General features: G+C 41.5%; 1 long non-coding RNA gene across 1 annotated transcript; it reads left to right on the forward strand.

Moving 5' to 3' along the window:
- Positions 1-207: 207 nt before the first annotated feature.
- LOC102381600 lies at positions 208-21,614 on the forward strand. Its single transcript, XR_322882.1, has 3 exons — positions 208-315; positions 435-525; positions 21,557-21,614. It is a non-coding gene; the product is annotated as an uncharacterized LOC102381600 (long non-coding RNA).
- Positions 21,615-22,560: the final 946 nt, after the last annotated feature.

Genomic DNA, 22,560 nt, shown 5'->3' on the forward strand with positions numbered 1-22,560 from the left:
GAATCTAGACTCAGCCAGTCCCAATCAACAGATCAGGCCAGGTCATGCCCAGAACAAGCATCACCTGCAGCAATCCCAGAGCAGCACCCTGGTCCCAGCTGGACAGAGGGAGTCAATCAGGGCAAGCAAGCCACAAGCAGCAGGCCCCATCCACTTCATCCTTTAAAAGCCAGACCCACCCACACTCTCTTTATCTGGGCACAAGCAACAGTTTTTTTTCCAGACCCTCTAGGTGCTTCCTTGCTGTTCTCCTGGTTTGACTCAGTTCTAACTTCAGCTTCAGACTCTGATAAGACTAGGCATTCCATGACTCAGGTTCTCTACTTGTGATTCTGGTTTGACCTTTGATTCTGACTTCTGATCCTGGTTAACTCTTGGGTTACCTTTTCTCTGGCTTTAGCTTCTGACCCCAACTTGTCTGACTTTATCAATAGCTTCTGAATTCAGTTCTGACAGCAGACCACTCTGGAATCCCTGGGAAACCAGCTCTGTGGGAAACCAGTCTTGGGTACATCTGTACTTCAGGTAACTAATCCCAGGCAAGACTGCCTATGTTCTGGTGCTTAACTCTCCTATTCCCACCTGCCCCTCCCAAACTCCAAATTACTTACAAGGGTTCCTTGCATGGCTTGTAGGACTGTTAATGCCAGTTGATGACTGATGTTTAGGCAACTTAAAATAAGCTGTGTGATCATACACTGAGTGCAGTTAATGGCTATAGGTACCCTGTATAAATACATTTGGAGTCATACTATTACCAGTAAAAGGGATGACACTGTGATTTTTAAGGTTCCTTTCTGAACGTGTGCTGAAGGCTTCCCTTATTTGACCCACTTGTAAATAAATATCTGGTCATTCAGGCTTAGAAGTCAAAGGCAGCTGAATCTGATGCTAGCCACATTGTTCCTTTATGTGCTATTGACTTAAGCATATTTAGCATCCAAATGGACTGTTAGATTCATTCAGGGCTTTGACCTGTTCAAATTTTTTTGCAGTCTAAGTAAGGAAAAATAAAAATGATTTTTAAGCTATTCATATTCTGTTTCAGTAGAAACACCCCCTCTTCTGAAGATTTGTTTGAAATGTTTTACAACATTGTTGTGCTGGTTTGGACCACAGATACATCAGAGAGGTCAACAATTCTATGTCAGTCCTTTGAAGCTACTTATCTGTAACCAGTGTTATGGAACTGATGGAAAAATTTAGTCCTGAAACAGTAGGTGTTTCCAAACAAGAGTCATTGGTACAAAAGTTATTTTTTCTGGAAATAGTTTTTTTTGGAAAGAATCATTCCTGGATTTTGTGTGTGTTAATTTATAATTACAGCATCAATTCAGTGGAAAAATACTTCTTTTTCCAAACAGGAAAAATAATATTTTAAGATCTTTAGAGCATTAGTAAACACTAACTGATATGTGGAAGTTCCTTTCTAGTAATACTTTTTTCACATGAGCAGTGCGTATTTCTGGCTAACTTCTATTAAAAAGGAAATTTACTTTTGATGTGATATTTATTTGAATGCACTTGTTATTTACATTTGAAATAAATGGTCTGAGTAATACATAAAAAGAAATAGTAAAAAGTCACATCAAGCCACTTGTCATCCTCAACTCTGCTTGTGCTGTTTTTGTGTTTTGTCTGTTCCTTCTGTAGCTTCTGATTTGCTACATTGTCCATCTGATTTATAGAATGAAATCCCAATCCTGCTACAATGTGCATAGCTACATCAAGCCCCTGACACAAGTTACACTTATGATGTGATTTACCAGTTAATCATGTCTTAAGTTTTTACCCAGCTACATATTTAATCAATTAATGGCATGAAAAAGGAGGAATAAGCCACAAAGTTATTCTACAAAATATGTGAAATAACATTGTGTCTCCTTTCTATCACAGCATTAATTGAACATGTGACTATGGGCTCATGTGGCTGTGAGCCCTGTTAGCTGACTGTGGCTGCTAGACAGGGGACTCATATATACCCCTGAGCCTGGGAGTCTGCAGCTGATGAATCATGTGGGAATCAACCCACATCATCTGATGGGGCTCCCAGCTGTGGGAGCTTGCTATTTGCTGGGGAAAGGGAGCCCAGGACTATGATTTCAGGCTCCCCCAGCACTAGCAAAAGGAGATGATAGGATCTGATGTGCCACACATTCCTGTCATGAATATATGGCATAGCAGGAAGCAAAATTGTGTGGACTGTGCATCACATCAAATCCCATCACACCTTTACCTGTACATCTAGAGAGGTTCTCAGTGTGTCATTAGCACATAATTTAGGTTTTTCTTCCTCTTAAATTCCTGTAATTCCTTGAATTCTTCCTGAGAGCTGCTGAATTCTCACTATTCTCACTGGCGTTATGAAAAGATGAATATACTCAGTGCTAAAGCTACAAAAAGGTGCCTGTGTCCTGCCTACCTTCCATTTAGGTGCTTATGTCCAAAACCTACATCCTCAAAATCTTTGCTACTTTCCCTGGAGGCACATTTTTAACATTCATTTCCAACTGGTACACAGAAGTACTTTAGTCTGAGTAGGTCTGAACAGCTAAGCAAACCTAAACTCTATAATCTAGGACATTTTCTGTCTGTGTTTCATGAGATTTTTGATATGATAAGCACTCTTAGAACACAATTTATAGATTAGCTTCTGAACAAAATATGGTTAATGGGGATCCCCCTTTATTTAGTGGTTCTGAACTTAATGAAAATGTAGAAAATAGAAGATCAATTTCCTCCTGTACATTAGGAGAACTGAACCTGCATTTTTCATTTCCTAATGAGGTCCTAACTACTAGGTTACAAGCTATTGTGGGAAGGTACTGTTAGTTTTTATGTGGAATAATTAAATATTCATTTAGTCAGAGAGAGTGTGCATGACTACATGGCCTAGTGGTTATGGCATTCATGTTGGACTGGGTTAGTTAGTCATAGAATTATGGAGAGGTAGGTGTGGAAGGGACAGCCAGAGGCCATCCTGTCCAACCACCAACCCAAGTCAGGATCATCCACCACCATCCATACAATCCAAGACAAATCTATTATCTAACCTCTTAGCAAAACTATGCAGTCAATCCTGACACAGCACAAGACATAACACAGTTAAAGAATTGCTGCTGCTGCTATGGCTGTTAAAATATGATCAAGAGATCCAAAGAAGAGGACCATGCCCCTCACTACAGAGAAAGGCAAAACATCTATACCAATATGACCATACGGTAAAATTCTTTCCTGACCCCAAATATGGTGATCATCCTGACCCTGAGAAGAGGGACAAGAGTCTTTATCTAGAAACCTCTGGATTTAAGTCCCAACAGGATTACTGGCACACCCCAGGGAAAATCCCAAGCCTTGGCTTCAGCCAGCACCCAATGCTTCTGCAGAGTGGCTTTAAAAAATCTTAACACATGTAGCAGTAGGAGGGGGGAAAAGTATCTTCTACCCTCATGCAGCAACCAGCAAACACTAGAAGCATGGGAAATACATAGGAATAGATACACCTAGATAATCCCTGACCAATGCCTGTTGTGGCAGAACTAGCCTTTCTGGGCAGGAGCAACACCCAGACGCCAGCTAGCCTCCTCAACTTTTCTGAACTGCCGCCCTGTGTCTTTCCTGCCATGTCTTGATGGAATAGCCAATTATATGGGAGGTGCCCAGCGTTAGAGTGTTTTTTTCCTTTGGGCCACCTGGCTCCACTATTTGAACTTGTGTATACTCCAACCCTCTTGGTCTGAGCTTACTTACTTTGGCTGCACCTTTAGCCATAGGACCACTTATTCTGGCCTTGGCTTCTCAACAGCATGTGTGTGGATGTGGCTTTAAGCCCCACAGTCTGGTCTCTGGACCCCCTTCTAGGCCCTTTGGCCTCAAAGGACTAAATTCTCTCTCTCTTTCTCTCTTGCCTTCTTGCCTGAAGGGAACTAAACTCACAAAGTGCTCTAAGGTACCTGCAATGCAGGCTCTATTTCCCTTCACTGATTCTGGTCCTCTGGTTTTTACTTGCTTAAATCCAACTAAAATACCACCTCTCTGGGCACTCACAACCAAAACTCACGTGAACTTAAATCCTTATCTCTTCCCCTTTTGCTGCTTACTACCTGGTGCTTCTCCCTGGAGGCCCTTGAAGCTGCTTTTGTCTTCCTTGAGTGCCCATCCCTCAAAAAACATGCTTTTAAAGGGCCCTTGCCAGGCTTCTCACAATAACAAGGCCAAGGTTCACTGCTGCACTGTCCAACCTCTTCTTTAACACCTAAAGTGATGGAGAGTCCATAACTTCCTTAGGCAATCTATTTCACTGCTTCATTGTTCTAATCGTGAGGAAAGTTTTCCTGATATCTGATCTAAGCCTACTTTGCTGCAACTTCATGTCCTACTCTGTATAGCAAGAGTGGAAAGGTGTTCTCCCTCTTCCTTCTAGCAGCCCTTCAGGTACTTGAAGATCGCTATCATGTCGCATCTTAAGTGCCTTTTCTGTAAGCTGAACATTTCCTTCAACTGCTCTGAATGTGACCTGCCTTTCAAGCCCTTTATCTTTTTTGTTTCCCATTTCTGAAGTTTCTTTACTTCTCTTGTTAAAATGTGAAGCTGCAAACTGTACTTAGTACTCTAGATGAGGCCTAACCAATGTCAAGTAGAGGGGCACTATCACCTCCTATGTCTTGCACCTAATACTTCTATTCTACTATTATACCTAGTACTTCCATACTTCTGTACCCAAAACTGCATTCACTTTTGATGCAGCTGCATCACACTGCAGTCTCATATTGAGTCTGTGATCTACCAAGACTCCATTCAATGTTACCATTCAGCCAGGTGTCAACCACTTTGTATTTGTATTTGTATTTGGATATTTATATTATTTTTCCCAAGGTGTAGTACCTTGCATTTGTCAGCACCGAACTTCATCCTTTTAGCTCCAGCCTTGCTGCCCAATCTGTCAAGATCTTTCTGAATCATGATCCTGTCCAGCAACCTATTTGCAAGTCTTCCTGGTTTTGTGTCATTTGCAAAATTGCTTTAAAAAGTTTTCAGTTTCAGCATCTAAATCATTAATAAAATGTTGAACAGCACTGATCCCAAAGCAGACCTTTTTTTTGGACTTCACTTGAAACTTCCTGCCTGTGGCAGAAGGCCACCTCTGTTTCTCCCCAAAAACTCTGCTATGTAACAATTTGGTTAGGATGGGCCCAGCAGAGGATACACACCTTACCCTATCTCTTTAGGTAACCTGAACTGGATACATTCCTGAGGGAGGGGGGAAACCTGCTCCCTCTACCTACGTAACTGGCATCACATATTTGGTGAGGGGCTTGCTCCCTGGGGAGCTAGGAACTGCCAGTCTGCCCAGCAACTAGTGATGTATTTCAAATTGGTTGGCTGACAGCCAAGAGGTGCTGGCCTCCATTGGACCAGGTAAATGAGGTCACAAGGGCTATATAAGTCAAGGACTGCCCAGGAGGAGGCGGCAGCAGCCATGAGGGAGACTCAGAGAGAGAGAAGACCTGTACCATCTGAAACTTGCTCTCTCTCTCAAAACTCATGATCAAGGCACTGCCTGCCTCCAGAGGGAATCTCCAACTGCCCCTGGATTATACTTGAGATATATAGCTGGCAGTAACTCAGATGTGTGATCAAAGGCTACCCAGCCAGGAGAGTTTGCTTTATGGGATTTCGCTGATATTGCTCTGGATCTAAACCTACCCTTTGTAACCAGTAAAGTTCTCCTTTGTACCAAGTGTGGGAGACTACTGGTAGTGGGTGTAGATTATGCCTGGGGGTCCCTTTGGTTCAGCTGACTAAGGGGGACCGCTACTTGTGCTTCTGACTGAGGGAAGCATCCCAAGTTCTTGAAGTGAATCAAGTACCCCTGAGAGCTACTAGGCCTGTGTTTCCCAGGGTGCACAGAGCCAGAATCAAGTGCAGCCCTGGGTGGTGGCAGTGGAACCCCCAGGCTAGTGGGTGTGCTCCAGGAAGGGGGTTGGCCAGATGTGAGGTGCTCCCAGGGAGGCATTCAGAGCCTGGAAGGTGGTCGGGTGCAGTGAGGTGGGTGGCTTAATGAAGGTGCACCCCCCTACTGGCGTGCCACACTGCCATTCTGTTATGGATCGATTTATCATTACACTTTCTTTGTGGCTATTGAGACAGTTGTCTATCCACCTTGCAGTACATTTGTCTAGCCTGAATTTCTCCAATTTGTTTATGCGAAGGTCATGTGGGATCTTGTCAAAAGTTTTGCTGAAGTCCAGGTATACTATACCCATAGTATTCCCTTCATCCACCCAAGTATTTACTTTGTAAAAGAAGGAGATCAAGTTTATTTGACACAATTCATTTTTATTAAATGCATGCTGGGTGCTTGTGATCAGCTTAATCAGTCCATAATTCCCATGCTCTCTTTTTGTCTTTTTTAAAGAGGGGCACTATACTGGTCCTTTTCCAGTCCTCTAGGACCTTGCTCATGACCCATGCCTTCATATATGATATACAACAATATACTCTTGAATATTTAAATATTTTCTATTACATATTCATTGAAATAGAACTAATCAGAGGTGCCCATTGGACTCTGATAGTAAGGGGAATGAGGTGATGAGTGGCAGTAGCATTTACCCCCCGGGCTCTGGAACCTTGTGGAATCAGTAGCTCCAGCCACAGCCCACACCAACAACTAGTGAAAGCTCACTGTGTATGTGGAGCTCTAGCAATGACGTTCAGCTCATTTTTTATTTTAAGTTTTGGCCTGCTGGTGACAAAAGAACCACTGGCCTGGTGGACAAAACATTTACCCTTTAGGAGGTGTAGGGTCTAGGTCCATTTCCACCTGTTGAAGCTAAGCTACTGGGCAGACAAGAGGAAAAGCAAAAAGCATTCTGATATAGTAGCCCAGGGATATGGACTTTGTCTTGTCAGGGAGGAAATGAATCCTTGCTTCCAATGTTTTTGTGTATTTATCATTATATAGTTACATAGTAGAGAACAGGCTTCTTTAATGGTCCTTGAAACTGTTTCCCAGTGTGACGGTAATATATCCCCAAAATGTATAAAGAATCTTCATTATAGTACTTTATTCTTGCAGGAAAGGTCTGTTGAAAGATTACCCAAAAACCTTAACAGGAAGGCATGTGTACTTGTGTTTGCAGAGAGAAAAATAAAGCCTGAGCCTGAGGGATTGTTATTAACAACGTGAAGGTCTCTGATTTTCATTCCAGAAGGATGAAGCTAACATCTATGACACTGAGCACTCTCCTGCCCTCTCTTACAAGTCCTGTTCATCTTATGAGATACTAATCTACTCTTTCCACTGTCATAGGAAAGTAAGAGAGCTCACAAAGTTATCGAGTCCAGCCCCCTTCTCAAGTCAGGATCATCCCTGACTAAACACCCCCAGCCAAGTGTTTGTCCAGTGTGCTCTTGAAAACTTTCAAGAATGCAGATTCCACACTTTCTCTAGGTAGCCTGTTCCAATACTTGACAACTCTTATAGTCAGAAAGTGCCTCCTAATCACAAACCTACATTTCCTCTACTGTAGCTTGAGGCCATTGCTACTACTCCTGTCCCTTTTGGTGAGGAAAGTCCATTTCCAGCCTCTCCGGGCATTTTAACATGTGCTACAGGATGCAGCAACAGGTGCTTTAATTAGTGAGCCACACTAATTAAAGTGCCCATGTGTCATGTGTATCAGCGTCATTGTGCATCCCCACACTGAAAAAGTGGTGGCAGGGCACTTTGAACTAAAACTCATTGAACATGTTTTATTTCAAAATGCACTTGCACCATTTTTTTAGTGTGAAGATGTGCAGTGATGCTCAGCGTGAAGATGCGCAGCGTGGATTGCCAGTGTTCAGCGTGGATTTCCAGCACATCAGAGCAGGATCTGCACATGTGTGTAGGAGCCCTCTATTATCACCCTTTATGTTAGTGAAGACTGTTATCAAAACAAGACTGCAGTCCCCTGCTCCCTCAGTCTTTTTTCTCCAGAGTAAATAACCCTAGCTCTTTCAGTCTTTCAAGTCCTTCCTGAATGATTTTCTTCTGTGATTCCTCTCACTATGTTTAGCTTGCTCAAAAAGTTTGAACAGACACATGAACTATCGGTGAACAATTTTTCAGTCCAAACCACACATTCCAGACCACAAGCACTTCTCACCTTCATTTATGCAACTCCATTTGGCCAGTTGGGAAGTTATAAAGGAAGAAATTCATACTGAAATCAATACTATCTGTTAGTCCTGTTAAGGCTTCATTGTTTTATGTAGTCAAGAAAAAATAGAATTTGGCCTTGATTGATGCATCTGAGAACTCACCATTGAAATGTATATACAGACAAAGAACTCCTGGACAAGAGAGGATCAGTTTCTGAAGGTGCCTAGTTGCTGGCCATTGAAATGAATGGGAGAACTGTGTGATTTTTCAGGGCAAAGAAGATTGTCTCTCCAGAAATGCTTTAATTCCCCACTGAAAGTATGGGAAAATTAGACACAGGAAAAATAAAATGTCTCCCTGTACCTGCTTATGATGTTCTGGAAAAGAGAGATAAACTTGGAGATATCTTAGCAGTGAAATCGAATTTAGCCCTTAGGGAGCATAGATCAGTGATAAAAAGGCAGGCTACATATGCGCCTTATTGACTAGCTAAAATATATATAAAGAGCACAAGTTTTGTGGACTGAAAAAGATACTCTTGAAGGGGAGGGGGAAGGAAGGGCTAGAGACTCTGGTCTTTGTTCCTAACATTCCTTGTTCACTTCCTACGATTACTTTTGAATGCAAAATGGATAAGCAATCCCTGAAGCAGGACCCAGAACCAAGGTTTACACCGTCTCAGCTGAGTGCTCTCAACCCTTGACTACACTATCATGCTTACACTTGCTTGCTTCCTCTTCTCCCATTAATCTTACCTTTCTTTTTACACAGTGGCCCAGCTTTAATAAAACCCTAGCCAAACCTCTAGCTTGGATGTTATACCACTGCCCAGGATGATTGCACATGGCATTTTGGGGAATCTTGAGACCCAGGTCTTCCACATTATGAACAAATACTCTAGCCACTAGGCTATTATGCAAAAAGGCAGGCTTTAACACCCCTTTCTCAAAGAAAAGTATGTTCTACTTGAATCTAGCTAAAAAGAAAGCCTTAAATATGTAAGTTAGAGAAAGGTGTAGACTGTAGTGGGTCCTCAACCACTTAGTGGCAATATGGTATAGAATTTGCTTTCATTCACTTAACTAAAGTTTGAGTAACAGAAGGGGAGACAAAAAATAATGAGCAAGCAAAAGAATACTGGAGGTAAGCAACGCAAGTTAAAAGTAGCTAAAGGTAGTTTGGATTATGTTTTTTATGCCAGTTATATTTGGTTTAGGACAATACATAGCTTAAATAGAGGATAAAATGGGTATATGAATATTAATTGGAGTAGAATCTATTAGATGGTTTGGATAGGGCTGATCCTGCCTCAGACAGAGGGCTGGAGAAGATGACCTCTGGAGGTTCCTTCCTTCCCTACTTCCTTATAACTCTATGATCACAAAAGCATCTTACTCCAGGTGCAAGGTAGGATTTTAGTTACACTTCTTTCTTCAGTATCCTAGATTAATTGGAACCTGGTCTGTGTGATATCTGTTTTAAATGCCATTCCTATGCTATGTCAATACACCCTCTCTGTCTTGGCTGAAATCCTCTTAAGAAGGCATGAGAGCTCCAGTGGGGTATACCCTCTACACTTCTGTGTTGGTTGGCTTGGACATACGAAGAGCATATGACCTGAGGAACCTGAGTCAGAATTTCATGAACACAGATACTCAAAAGCTAGACAATTACTGTATTTACTTGAATATAAAATTACTCTGATTATAAGATGTCCCCCAGTAATTAGGTTCTATATATGGAAAATGTATAAATTTGATATAATTTTGCAAGTATAGAATCTAATTTTTGGAGGTGCATACACAACTTCTTACCCCTCCAGTCTCTTCCCCGCTACTCCTTACTGTCAGACCCTGCTCTCCTTAAGCATGTGGAAGTGAGGAACAAATCTGAAAAAAAATGACCTTGAAATAAACATAGCTGTAATAATTTGCATATAGTACCCATAGACCTAGGTCACCCAGAAATCATGCATTTTACCTTTCCTGAAACTGCTGCAAGTTTTAGCACATAGCTCCATAACCATGTGTTAATTTGCACTCCACACATGACTGGAAACAGGTGTTCTTCTCATGAGTCCTGGGACCCTCCAAAAACTTATATGCTGATGAAGCACTGGTCTGGCTTCATTAAATGAGGGCAGAGCCACAATAATCATGAAAGAGGGACCAACACAGGGATTTGGGGTAAACTTTTTGGGGCCCCATTTGGTGATGCTTGCCTGACATTTATGGCTGATGAAGGGACAAGAATATAATTGGAAATGGGGGGAAGGTGCAGCTCAGCTGTGGGAGTGAAGAGGAAGTAAAAATGTATGCAATGTAGTGACTCAACATGACTTGAAAGAGTTGGCTCTGAGGAGGACTGTACTGAATTGGCATTACCATATATCTTATTCAAATCAGTTACACTCACCTATCTTTGTGGTTGGTTTCCAAGAGCATGTTTCCCCCATATAAGCTATGTATTTTATAGTCATGTTCATTTGGCTGTATTTAATCAATTTAACAGTTGATTTCCATTACTGAGTACTCTACTGAATGGCCTGTAATGACTGGGCCATCACTTCGCATTGATTCACCCAGGAACCATGGACCTCATCCAGGTACAGAGACAAGACTAGCATTTGAAAGACAAAAGACCCTGCAAAAACAGCAACTCTCACCATTACAGACACTCGAAACTGCACATCCTTGCATGGAGCGCACATGCTCATTACGCCAGGGGCTGACCCTTGCCTGGGCATGCCTCCTGTCACTAGGGTCACACAAGGTCTGCCCCTATAAAAAGGGGCAGTGACAGTGGGACACCCTCTCCATCTGGACCAGCACCATGCCACACCACCTACCCACCCAGAGGCCCTGCCTGGACTTCAGCCCCTGCACCAAGCCTCTCTAACCCCTGCTGCCATTGTGTGTGTATGTGTGGGTGTGGGTTTGGGTGTGGGTGGGTGGGTGGGTGCAAGGGAAGAAATTTGACATTGTGTCACCATCTCCCCTGTTCAATAAAACCACTGTCATTTGCAACCCTGAGTTGGGTCATGTTTAATTGAACCCCAGTCCCTTCCTTATCTTAAATTCCAGCCTCTCTCTCCCTCTCTCTCTCTCTCTGCTACAGGTGGTGGTACTGACAGTGGGTGAGGATGACCACAGCAACCCTGAGGGAGCAAAGGAGCCTATCCCTGGGTGCCAAAGCTGGCAGCAGGGTTATCCATAGCTGGGAGATGCAGCTAAGGCAGGAAGATAGCTGGCGTGTGCAGGCTGTGCCTCTGCCATGCTGGTCCTCTGACTCAAGAAATGTCTGCTTAAAGGTCACAGTGCAAAGGGTGATCTTTTAAGTTGGCCACCAGCTGCCTCTGTCCTTAGCATGGCTGCCAAAGGCTGGCAGCCATGTGGCTAGAGGCTAGGACTCTCCCACGATGGCCAGAGGGGCACATGGCAGTCTGCTCTGACCTGGGACTAAACCTACAAGTGTAGATGTTATCCTATTCCTGCTAACTGTGCAGTAACTGAGCAGTAAATTTAAGCCAGCATAAATGCACATATAGACACACAGGACATGTAGACACAGAACACTGGGTGAGATGGACCTGTGGTCTGACCAGGTATGGCATCTCTTACATTCTTAGGTGAGGCAATATACAACATCAACCCACTTATCCCTTTGTAGGACTCAGTTCTTTGTACTCCTTCCCCATCATTATATCACAGTGCACAGAAAACAGACATCTTAAGGTTTGTGTTCTTCCTTTTTATTTTACTTTTGTTCTGCTTTTATTTTATTTTCCAATAATAATTTGTAGTATTTTACCTTTAAATCCCAGTTTGATGCTCTACACTTTTCTTGCTACTTATACTTTTTATTTTTTGCTGATTTTTTGTTTATTAGCCATTTTCCTTTCTTTTGACTCCTTCCTGAATACTTCTCTCTTTGTTCCTAATTTAAAGCCCTCTTGCCCACCCTGTTAGCTTTCTGCCTAGGCAATTGGTGCCATTGTTTTTCAAAGAGAATCCATCAAATCTTTAAAGCCTGAACTCCATGAGCCTGCACTACTGATTTATCCTTTGACTTATCACCATAATCCTGACATGTCTTGTTTTATTCAATTTGGGTACCTGCAACAGAAATAAAACAGTAAGGAAAGTAGAACAATTTCAGTGAGGTGCACTTTGATAAACAACAAACTACAAATACTTCATCCCAATTTCAAAGTGTGCAGTTTAATGAAGCATAAAACAGCAAGGTTCCATGCCTTAATGTGCCCGTGGGAAGTTTCTATGCAGATGACACAATGTTCTTACATGCTTTACCTTTGTACAAGTGTTATACTTGTGTGTCATGAATCATATCACTAAAGATCATATCATAATTTGCATACAGAAGGGGCCATGTTAGGGTTGTGTAAGTAACTTAAATCCTGGCATTTCCTAACTTCTAAGCATTTGACTTCATAATCTTAAAAATCCATTTATATTCTCATTTTTGTGTATTAGAAAGACAAACAGTATAAACAGTTTGAGATACTATGTATAAATATATAGTAGACATATATATGTACACTCTTCTATTCCTCGCCCTCCCTTTTCTGTAAGTCAGCAGAAGTAGAGTTCATTAACTTGATATGGATCTCTTTCAATCTGTAAGCATTCACCAAAGAATGGATTTAGCAGTATATTTATATGGAAAATGTACTGAAACTGCTTACTTAATATAAAGTTTTAATTTCTTTTAACACATTTCTGACTGCACATATTTGGGTTTTTTTTCCCAAGAAACTTTTAATCCAATCTCCTTTCTTCTTTTTTCAGCAGAAGTTGAGTTTCTAAATTAACACAGAGAAGTGCTATGAACCTTCAACAAATTCCCTGGCAAGGATAAAGAAAGATTATTACATATACAGTACTTATAAAGGAGTATATAATAAGAGTAACAACTACCATAAATTGTAAACAGGATTCCCTTGTATTTTCTCCCCATAATGAAAAACTTCAATGGTGTCATCTATGCAGCTAATAAGCAGCCTATGAAATATGCACAAAATAATACAAAATATAGTCAGTGTTTTGGGGGTGCAATATACTGTATATGAAGGGTTCATAAAATTATTTCTATGTGAAATCCCTAAGCACACAAATTAACTTGGAATTCATAAGGAAATAGCTCTGATATTTTTATCCATTCAAGAAAATATAATATGCTGGTGATTATACAAGAAATGCTGACATGTTGAAAATGAAAGTCAACAGAGAGCATAAGATTTTGATAAATATTCTGATTTTTTAAAATTTGAAAAAGTTCTGAAAGTGTCAAAAATGAATTAAATACATTTCCACAAATTTACCTTCCATTTCTAGTTCAAAACTGGTCCCTCCTTTGCAACATTGTACTGAAATACACACACACACACACAGGTACTTGTGTTTTTAAGTCAATTTCATTCAGAATTGATATTCATATGAATACACACACGTATACATACATACATACATACGTGTGTGTGTGTGTGTGTTTGTGTGTGTAAATTGAATTACTGTTTTTTTCATGGCCTTTATTTACATACAAAATAAGAGTAAAACATCAAACCCATAAAAGTGGAAATATAAAAGCATGCAAAATTACATTTTGTGAAATATTGTGGAAATATTGATACCCTTGTAGACTGTATACAAATAGTTTAATCTGACACATTCTATTTAAAGTTTTGATAGTGAGTCTGTGCAATTTGATTTACTTGTAAATGGGTTAGTGTATTCTGGTTCAATTACTTGGAATTACTGTCAAATCTCATGATAACATCACCCTGGGGAGTCCTCTATAAACAATGTTATATAAATGTGATGTATTAATAGTTGAAAATAGAGAATTGTTTTTTAAGACTGTGTACTAATGTTCATTTCTGATGTTGGAAAATTTCCACTGCTAGAAATGCTTTTGGAAGCAGGAGCAGTTCTAATATTTCATCTGCAACTGACCCTTCTTCTCTATGAATCTGGGGTAATCCTAGTCTCAGGGGATGCACATATGCTATTACTGTGCGTGATTAAACTCCAGAGCTTATTGCTCCCAGACACACTGTTTGAATGTGCACTCAGAAGCAATAAGCTCCGGAGCAATAAGCTCCGGAGTTTATTCATGCATAGCCCATTGAGCCAGGTTGCAGCATCCCTGCCTGGCAGGGAGTCCAGGGACGTTATCGTGCCAGCCCAGGCCTGCTAAACATGCTGCAAAGGGGCTGGCTGGGGCACAGGAATGCTTCAGTATAGGACTAGCCAGTGGGCAGCCATGAGCCAGCCAATCAGGGCAGGGTCTACACCTGCGCTGCTGTGCATTTTTTTTATTTTGCAGCAGGATAGTACTTGTATTTACAAATACAATCCTGCTGTAGAATAAATGAGTTTACTCTAGCCTAATAGGGATGCACGTGTAGATGCATGACATTTACTAAGCATCTAATTAGTCAACTGCACAGTAAACGCCTCATGTTGATATGTCTAGGAAAGCATGTACTGCTCCCATTCCTGCAGGTAGGTGGAACAGCAAGGTAAATCTTCCCTGCCTGTTTCTCATACTTGGGATTTCATTGTGAGAAGAGGGCAAGGGGCTTGTGGCATTGCTCCCTGCTCTTGGCTCCTGGGGTCTGGGAGCAGCAAGAGAAGCTTCTCACTATATCTTCTTCAGAGTAGGGTCACCCTATTCTCTGAAAAGAATGGGAGCCTTCCCCCATGGTTACACTTCTCTTGATCCCTTTATGTTAAGTTGTGGGAAAGTGTGCAGATGTCCATTCTCCCAGAAGAAACTCTCCCAAGAATAACAACACCCACATTGTTCCCCCAATGCCTATCCCCCTGCTGCCTGCTCCCCCTGCCACATGTCCCCCTGATGCCTGCATCCACCCCCCTGCCACCTGTCCCTGTCACCACCTGCCCCTTTGGTGACTACCACTGTGCTTCCTTCCCTCCCCCCGCACTCTCTTCATCTTGGTGCCTGCACATAATGACCACCACCCTGCTACTGGTGTCTGCCCTTGTCCCAACCATTTGTATTTCTCCCTTATCTGTTCCCTTCCACTTACCTGACACAGTGTCTCTGGATCTGTCTTTATCCCAGGGCAGGTTGTGGCAGTAACCCCAACCTCGGTACCACCCCCAGCCCCAGCCCAGTCGGGAAGCAGTGGCAGTGGTAGCTCTGGGCCAGGCCATTTCAAGGCCAGAGTTGGAGCAGCTCCCAAACCATTGTGTGGTCTCCCTCATGCCCCTTCACTCCCACCACACTGAATGGTCTCCTATGTAGCTCGTCTTCACCCCCACACTGCCTGTACAGTCTCCTCAATGCTCCCTGAATACACAAGCCACTTTGAGCCACTCTGGTCCGGGGCAGGCAGTAGCGTTGGCCCAGATCCCAGAGATAAGGCTGCAGCAGCAGCCTTCACTGGGCCCATAGCGCATGTTGAATGGGGGTAAATAAATCTTATCTTGGATTCAAGTAAATATGTTAAACGTTTTCCCATTGGAAAATGTCAGTTCAGGGAAAACAAAACTTTTTAGCAAAAGTGTAATGCTTTCAGTAGTCAATGAAAGAATTCTGGTCAGAGAAAATGAAACCCAGCCTTGACTTACCAATAGCTCCATGTGAGAGACCAGGGTCAAGTACTTTCTTGGAATTAAGCAAACAAAAACAAGGACTCGAACTCAGGTATCATGTAATACCTTAAGCACCAAACTGCTAAATATTGGAAGACTGCACGGCCTCTGTCCCTCTAAGAATGATTTCAAAAGTTCTCAACTTTATTCTTCATCAGAATAATAACAAATTTTGAAACCTTATCTTTTTTTCACGAAACAGAGTTTTTATATTCTGGGCACACCTAATTTGGGGTTCTTTTCTTACTGGGCCTTATAAACTTTAAATGGCAAACAGGCATTCAAATGGGATGTTTACAGTGAAAACAGCATTAGCTCACAGTCCCCAGGCAATGCATTAAAAAAATTCAACTGAAAAACACTATATACTACACATTGGGGTCTGCTACACTGCTTTCAGTGTCAAATCTGATGGTATTGCATATCCTGTGTTCTTTTTATTACAAACATGCATAAAGCATTTTTTGGAACAATAAGCTGTAATTGGAATTGCTCAGTGTCCATCTAACAAAATTACTTTTACTATTAAAAGCAAAAGGATCAAAAGGTTCAATGAATCCTGCTTTTCAAAACCATGTATCGGAACAAGACCACCTTTGTAAAAGAAACAAACAAACAAAAAACCAACCTCAGGAATTACATTGCCTAGAGCATTTATATCTAAGCCTATCAAAGTTACTCCCTCCATATTTCACATACATTTTCTCTGTCTCTCTCCCATGTGAATCTTTGATTCTTATAATGTATGTTGCTGTATATTAATGAGAGTCCATTTCTGTTTTCATAATAAATAATACTTAGATTTTTAAAAGAGCTTGGCTTCAAAACTGGAACCAGTTTTTCAAAAGCGCTCAGTACTCAGAAGTTCCCAGTGTTCTCAAAGCGAGCTAGGTTCTGAAGTTAAATATCTATGTATTTGCCTTGGGATATATGCCTGTTTATTTGTAAGTGAATAATTATAATAACAATAATAATGGTGATATTATTATTATTATTATTATTATTATTATTATTATTATTATTAAGGATGGCAAGTAGTCCCACTGGTAACTGTTTTTCCTATTCATTGTTAAAGCTAACATGAAATATTTTGTCTAACAACAACAATAACAACTTTCTAATTTACAGTGGGAAAGGAAGAAAGTCAAAGCGATGGAGGTAAATAACTTTTAACACATAAAGGCAATCACAGTACAATGCAAAGGAGATAATTATATTTGGAGAAAATGGTTCATTTATTGAGAGTAATGGCTGAATTTTTCTACTGATGCAGAAGCACCGTGATCAATCAGTCTTTAGTACCTATATCATGGTAGTATCTGAATACCTCAAAGGCTTCAATGATTTTTTTTTTACAACGCTCAAGAAAGCTAAAGTTAGAGTATAATCAGGAAAGCTGAAGTCAGAGTATAAATGAGAAAATGGAAAACAGACAAATTAAAGGCCAAGTCAAAAGAATGGCTTAGGTACCCAAATGGGGTTTGTGTGAACTTTAGCTACCTAGGTTAAAAACATGTAATCCAGTTTTTTGGACTTGCAGTGCCTAAGTGGAAGAGCATTTGGGGTCAATTAAGATTTGACTTCAGATCCTAGCCTTTGTGGTACACCTAACTTGAAAATGTTTAAGTCTTATTTTTTATCTATCCCTCCAGACCTTAGAATACGTAACACTGAAGACACAAGTAACCAGCTCATCACATCTGAAATTGTTACCCAGCCACACATCAATGCAATCCGCAGTGTGATAAGACAAGGAACAAGCCACAAAGTTATTACACAAAAAGTGTGTAATAACTTTGTAGCTGGTTGTCACAGGAAAGAGCAGAAACTGCCTGGGGAAAGTCCAAAGAGCCAGACAGGAGCCCAGGTGCAGGTTGCCATGGCAACCAGCTAATGAGGAAATTAGCCAGCACCTGCACCTGGTCAGCTGGCCGGAAGGGGCAAGGCCCTGGGCCCATATAAGCCCCAGGACAGGGACTAGGAGACAGTTCTCTGCTGGTGGCCAAGGGAGAAGGACCCCTCCTAGAGCAAGTGAAGGGACGAGGTGTGACTAAGTTCTGCTCTGGGTACTGTAAAGGGGCCGAGCACACTTTATGTAGCTTGTGTTATGTTATAGCACAGGGGCTTATGTTTTGTTAGCCGTTTTATAAGACTGGTGGTTTAGGTGAGGCTATTTGGGGAAGGAGGAGGCCTCATTGGGGGCCCACTGGAGTGTGGGGACCCCGCTGCCAGAGAGGGTGTGGCATTTGGGCACACAGACCCTGGCACCAGAGAGGGCACAGAGACAGGGCTGCAGAGAGCCCAGTGAGGACAAGGGGCTGAACTATAACGAGGCCTAGGTGAGACAACGCCAGTGCCATCTGCTAGGCTTGGGGTGTGGTAAAGGGGCAGTTGGAGCCACGCATACAGCCCATAAGGCTAGGGTGCCCTAAAACACCCATTGTAAAATGCGACCTACAAGGGGTCCGGGAACCCATGGGGTTCAGAGAGTCCATCAAACCATGTCCAAGAAGACTTAAAGGCAGCCTCCCTATTTTTATATTTCCATTAAAGATGTGGCGGACGAGAACTGAGGGTGGCCAGCAGGCCAAATTGGCATGTTCGAGGGGCCTTAGGAGAACATGGCCACCCTTGGGGACCCCATTCCATGACACTGTTTCCTATCACACCATTACTTGAATGTGTGGCCAGGCTGGGGCTCCCAGCAATGAGCTATACCTGTGGTTGCGAGCCCATCAGCTGATGGGGTACCTGACTGCAAGGGCATACCATGTGCAACCAAGGCTGGGAGTCATCAGCTGATAGGGCTCTCAGCTGTCAGAGATTGCTACTTGCCAGTGTAGGGTGAGCCCAGGATCATGATTCTGGGCTCCCCTTGCACTGGCAATCGGATGTGATGGAATCTGATGCTGGATCCCACAATTATGCCTCTTGCCATGCACATATGGAATGGCAGGAAGTACAGTTGTGGAGATCTCACATCAGATCCTACTGTGCGATTACTTGCATGTTTGCCAGGGGCCTAAATGACTCATCCAAGGCCAAACAAAAAATCTGGAGTGGAATAAAACCAGGATTATTCAAGGTCTAAGTACCCATCCCCCCTCTACCTCTCTGCCAACCATGTGACCAATATAAAAAAGTTACTTGTTCTTGAAGCTAGTTAAAAATACCTTGACCATGATACTAATTGCATTTTTGGGCAGAAAGGATGAAAACGAGTATCATGCTGCTGACATTTGTACTCCAAACTTTTCCTGCAAGATAAAGCCTAGGAAAGTTTCATAGTTTCATAGTAGCTAGGGTTAGGAGGGACCTGAACAGATCATCTAGCCTGACCCCCTGCCACAGGCAGGAATGAATGCTGGGTTCACAAGACCCCAGACAGGTGATCATCCAACCTCCTCTTGAATTTGCCCAAAGTAGAGGCAAGGACCACTTTCCTGGGAAGTTGGTTCCAGATTTTGGCCACCCTAACTGTAAAATATTGCCTTCTGATCTCTAACCTAAACCTATTTTTTTTTGCATCAGCCTATTACCATTGTTCCTTGTCACCCGAGGTGGTGCTGGGGAGAAAAGGGCTCTGCCTATTTTCTGTTGATCCCCTCTGATGAGCTTGTAGGCAGCCACCAGGTCCCCCCTCAGCCTCCTCTTGCTGAGGCTGAACAGGTTCAGGTCCTTCAGTCTCTCCTCATAGGGCCTGTCCTATTGCCCTCTCACCAAGTGGGTGGCCCTCCTCTGAGCCCTCTCCAGGCTGGCCACATCCCTTTTGAAGTGTGGTGCCCAGTACTGGATGCAGTACTCCAACTGAGGCCTGACCAAAGTCGCATAGAGGGGGAGTATCACTTCTCTGGACCGGCTTGAGATGTACCTTTGTCTACTTTGAACCCCATCCTATTCTCATCTGTCCACTTTTGTATTCTGTCTAAATCTAGTTGCAGCCTCTCTCTCCCTTCAAGTGTGTCCACCTCACCCCACATCTTAGTGTCATCAGCAAATAAAAATTACTAGTGGAATAAGAGCACTTATAGAAGTAAATAGAGAAGATGACATCTATATGTGATGCTATGTCACCATAGCAATGTGCTATGGTGACATAGCAAACATGAGTGTCTACATGTGACCAGCGGCTACTTCACTGTAGCAGCATGCTCCCCAGTTATGCACTGCTACAGTGAAGTAGCTACTAAAAATAACCACGTGTATGGTGTAATACAGGTGGTTACTACACTGTTCTTTACACGAAGTATGATGCAGTAACAACATCGCCATAGGGCAACATGTAGATGATCCCATTTACTACTCATGGGGCACTTCTATACATGATTCTATGGTGATGTAGCATCCATGGGTATCTGCACACGACCAGCAGCTACTTTGCTGTAGTGGCACGCTTCCCTGTTATAGTGTGTTGCTACAGCAAAGTAGCTTTTAAAAAGAACTGTGCACCGTATGTATGGCACAGTACATATGGCACAAAACAGGTGGTTACTGCACCATGCTTTAGTACTTCCACAAGGTACTAAAGTGAAGTATCTGCTGGTTACATGTAGACACCTGTGGATGATATGCTACATGCTGGTCAAATGTAGATGCCCTTTTGGAAGTACTAAAGCACAGCACAGTACCAATAGGGCAAGGCTGAGATGCTCCCATGGTCAACAAGTTACCATAGAACAAACTATTGAACAAGTTATAAAACAAGGATGGAAAGGAAGAAGGGAGCGAACGAAGGGTGGAGATATTTATCTATTGTTTTGTCTTATTGTTTCTTATAGGGCAAAAGATACAACAGTCATTAGGATCAAGGAAGAATTCTGATAATTTATATCCTTCAAAAATAATTTCTCTTGTACTACTGTATATCCAATCACTCGTTTTACTCCTACTATGCCTTTGGCCTCCAAGTTATCTTATGAAGATGAGATATCATTAGTTAATTATATGCTGTGCAAAATGGGGTTCAGAAGATCAAAGGGCATTTCAGCTGATCTTATTTTTCAATGATCAACAGCAGGAAGGTGCTTTATATAACTCAGAAAGAGAAGACATAAAGCTGGCTATAATCCCAATGTTTCTCCCCCCAGTCTTGGAACTATCTTGCTTCTGGGTTGATTACACAGCATACATGTTCTAAATATGATAAAGGAATACTTGTCATAGCTCTGGCAAGAGCAGGTGAAACAAGTGTGTAAGTGCTGCTATGCTAGTCCTAATCATCTAAGACAGTGATGTCAAATTCACTTCACCTCCCGGGCCACATCTGGACTGCTGAGCTTTTTCAGGACAAAATTTAAAAATTTGATATTAAATCTGCATTTACTTTTTTCTTGGAAAAAATATGAGTGTTTCAAATATTTGAAACATCAAGGCATTCCCAAGGGAATATTCTAAAAGTGTCATAAAATACATTCTTTACCGTAGTTTATTTTTGAAACACAAATTGCTTCATAGGGTTGGCTATAAAAATGATCACTTCCAAAGTGTATACAGAATAAGTTTGAGCATGTTTACCCTGTAACACAGAAAAGTGAACTTAATTATAGGAAACTTCAGAAGGAACCCCTGTTCATGCACTGCTGACACAGCATGGTGGGCTTCTCTAAAGGGAGATAGGGAGGGGGGACAATCCCTGTGTGAGAACCACCTCAGAACAAAAGCTGGTACTTCAAAGCAGGTGAAAAAACCTGTGTTACACTTCTAGAATGCTATAATAAATGAAGAGAAAATAACCTGCCCATTTACATGTCTTTGTTCTTATTTACAGTTTCACTTAATGTCAGGAGATTGTCGAAGTTTCAGAATCAGCATCCATATTCACCACCTTCATCAGGATTCAGAAAAAGAACCATTATATATTTCACAAATTGTATAAATTACTGTGTACTTATGTAAGAAGTAAGTTATAAGAATAATCAAAGGTTTTTTGTTTTTTTTTTCTGGGGATGGCATATTGGTCTAACTTAAAACTACCAAGTTGGAGGCCTGAGCTTGTTTCTAAATTCTAGTCTTTTTTTTACATGAGTCAATATTGTTTTGTGCCATGTTCAGCACAGAATAAATTGTCAGTGCTAAATATAAAATCTATAAAATATTTTTAGCATCTTGAAAAAATTGTTAACATTTCTTTTCTTTTTTAAAATAATCTAATTAATTGCTCAAAAAATATAATGCACTTTATGTTATCTTTCAGTTTAGGACCCTCAACATATCATGGACACAAATATTTTCTATTTGTTTTAACTTTATCCTTGAGGTTAATTTTGATGAATTATCTTACCAGGATTTTGATATCAACGTGGGTTTTGATTTCCATGGACACTGTGTACAAATGGGGTGACAATTCAGAAATGGATATTCTCCATCAAATGTATTGTTATTTCTCTTTCTAAGAGAAAGGCAGGGAAAAGTACTATGCATTCATTTGAGCTATGAATGTGGTATTACCAGTAAAACACTTAATTTTTTTATTTGTAGCATGCCCTTACTTATTGTGAAAGTAAACAAAATCAGCTTTAATGTGCAGCTCTGCTTTAGTTCTCTGAGCAGTCATTCACTACTCTTTATTAATACAGTGTGTGGCATTTTGTTAGTAGGGAACAAGCAACTAAATACACTTTAAAATCTCACTTCAGATCAAATAATCATACCAGTAGATTTAGCTAATCTCTTGAAAAAAGACCACATTTCATTCCTACCACATATTATTCTACCATAAATTGAATTAATGCCTCTTGCTCTATGCTTCCTTTCACATTATTTATTCATATT

This window comes from Alligator sinensis, unplaced genomic scaffold (genome assembly GCF_000455745.1).
Source record: "Alligator sinensis unplaced genomic scaffold, ASM45574v1 scaffold150_1, whole genome shotgun sequence".
Classification (NCBI taxonomy): domain Eukaryota; kingdom Metazoa; phylum Chordata; order Crocodylia; family Alligatoridae; genus Alligator; species Alligator sinensis.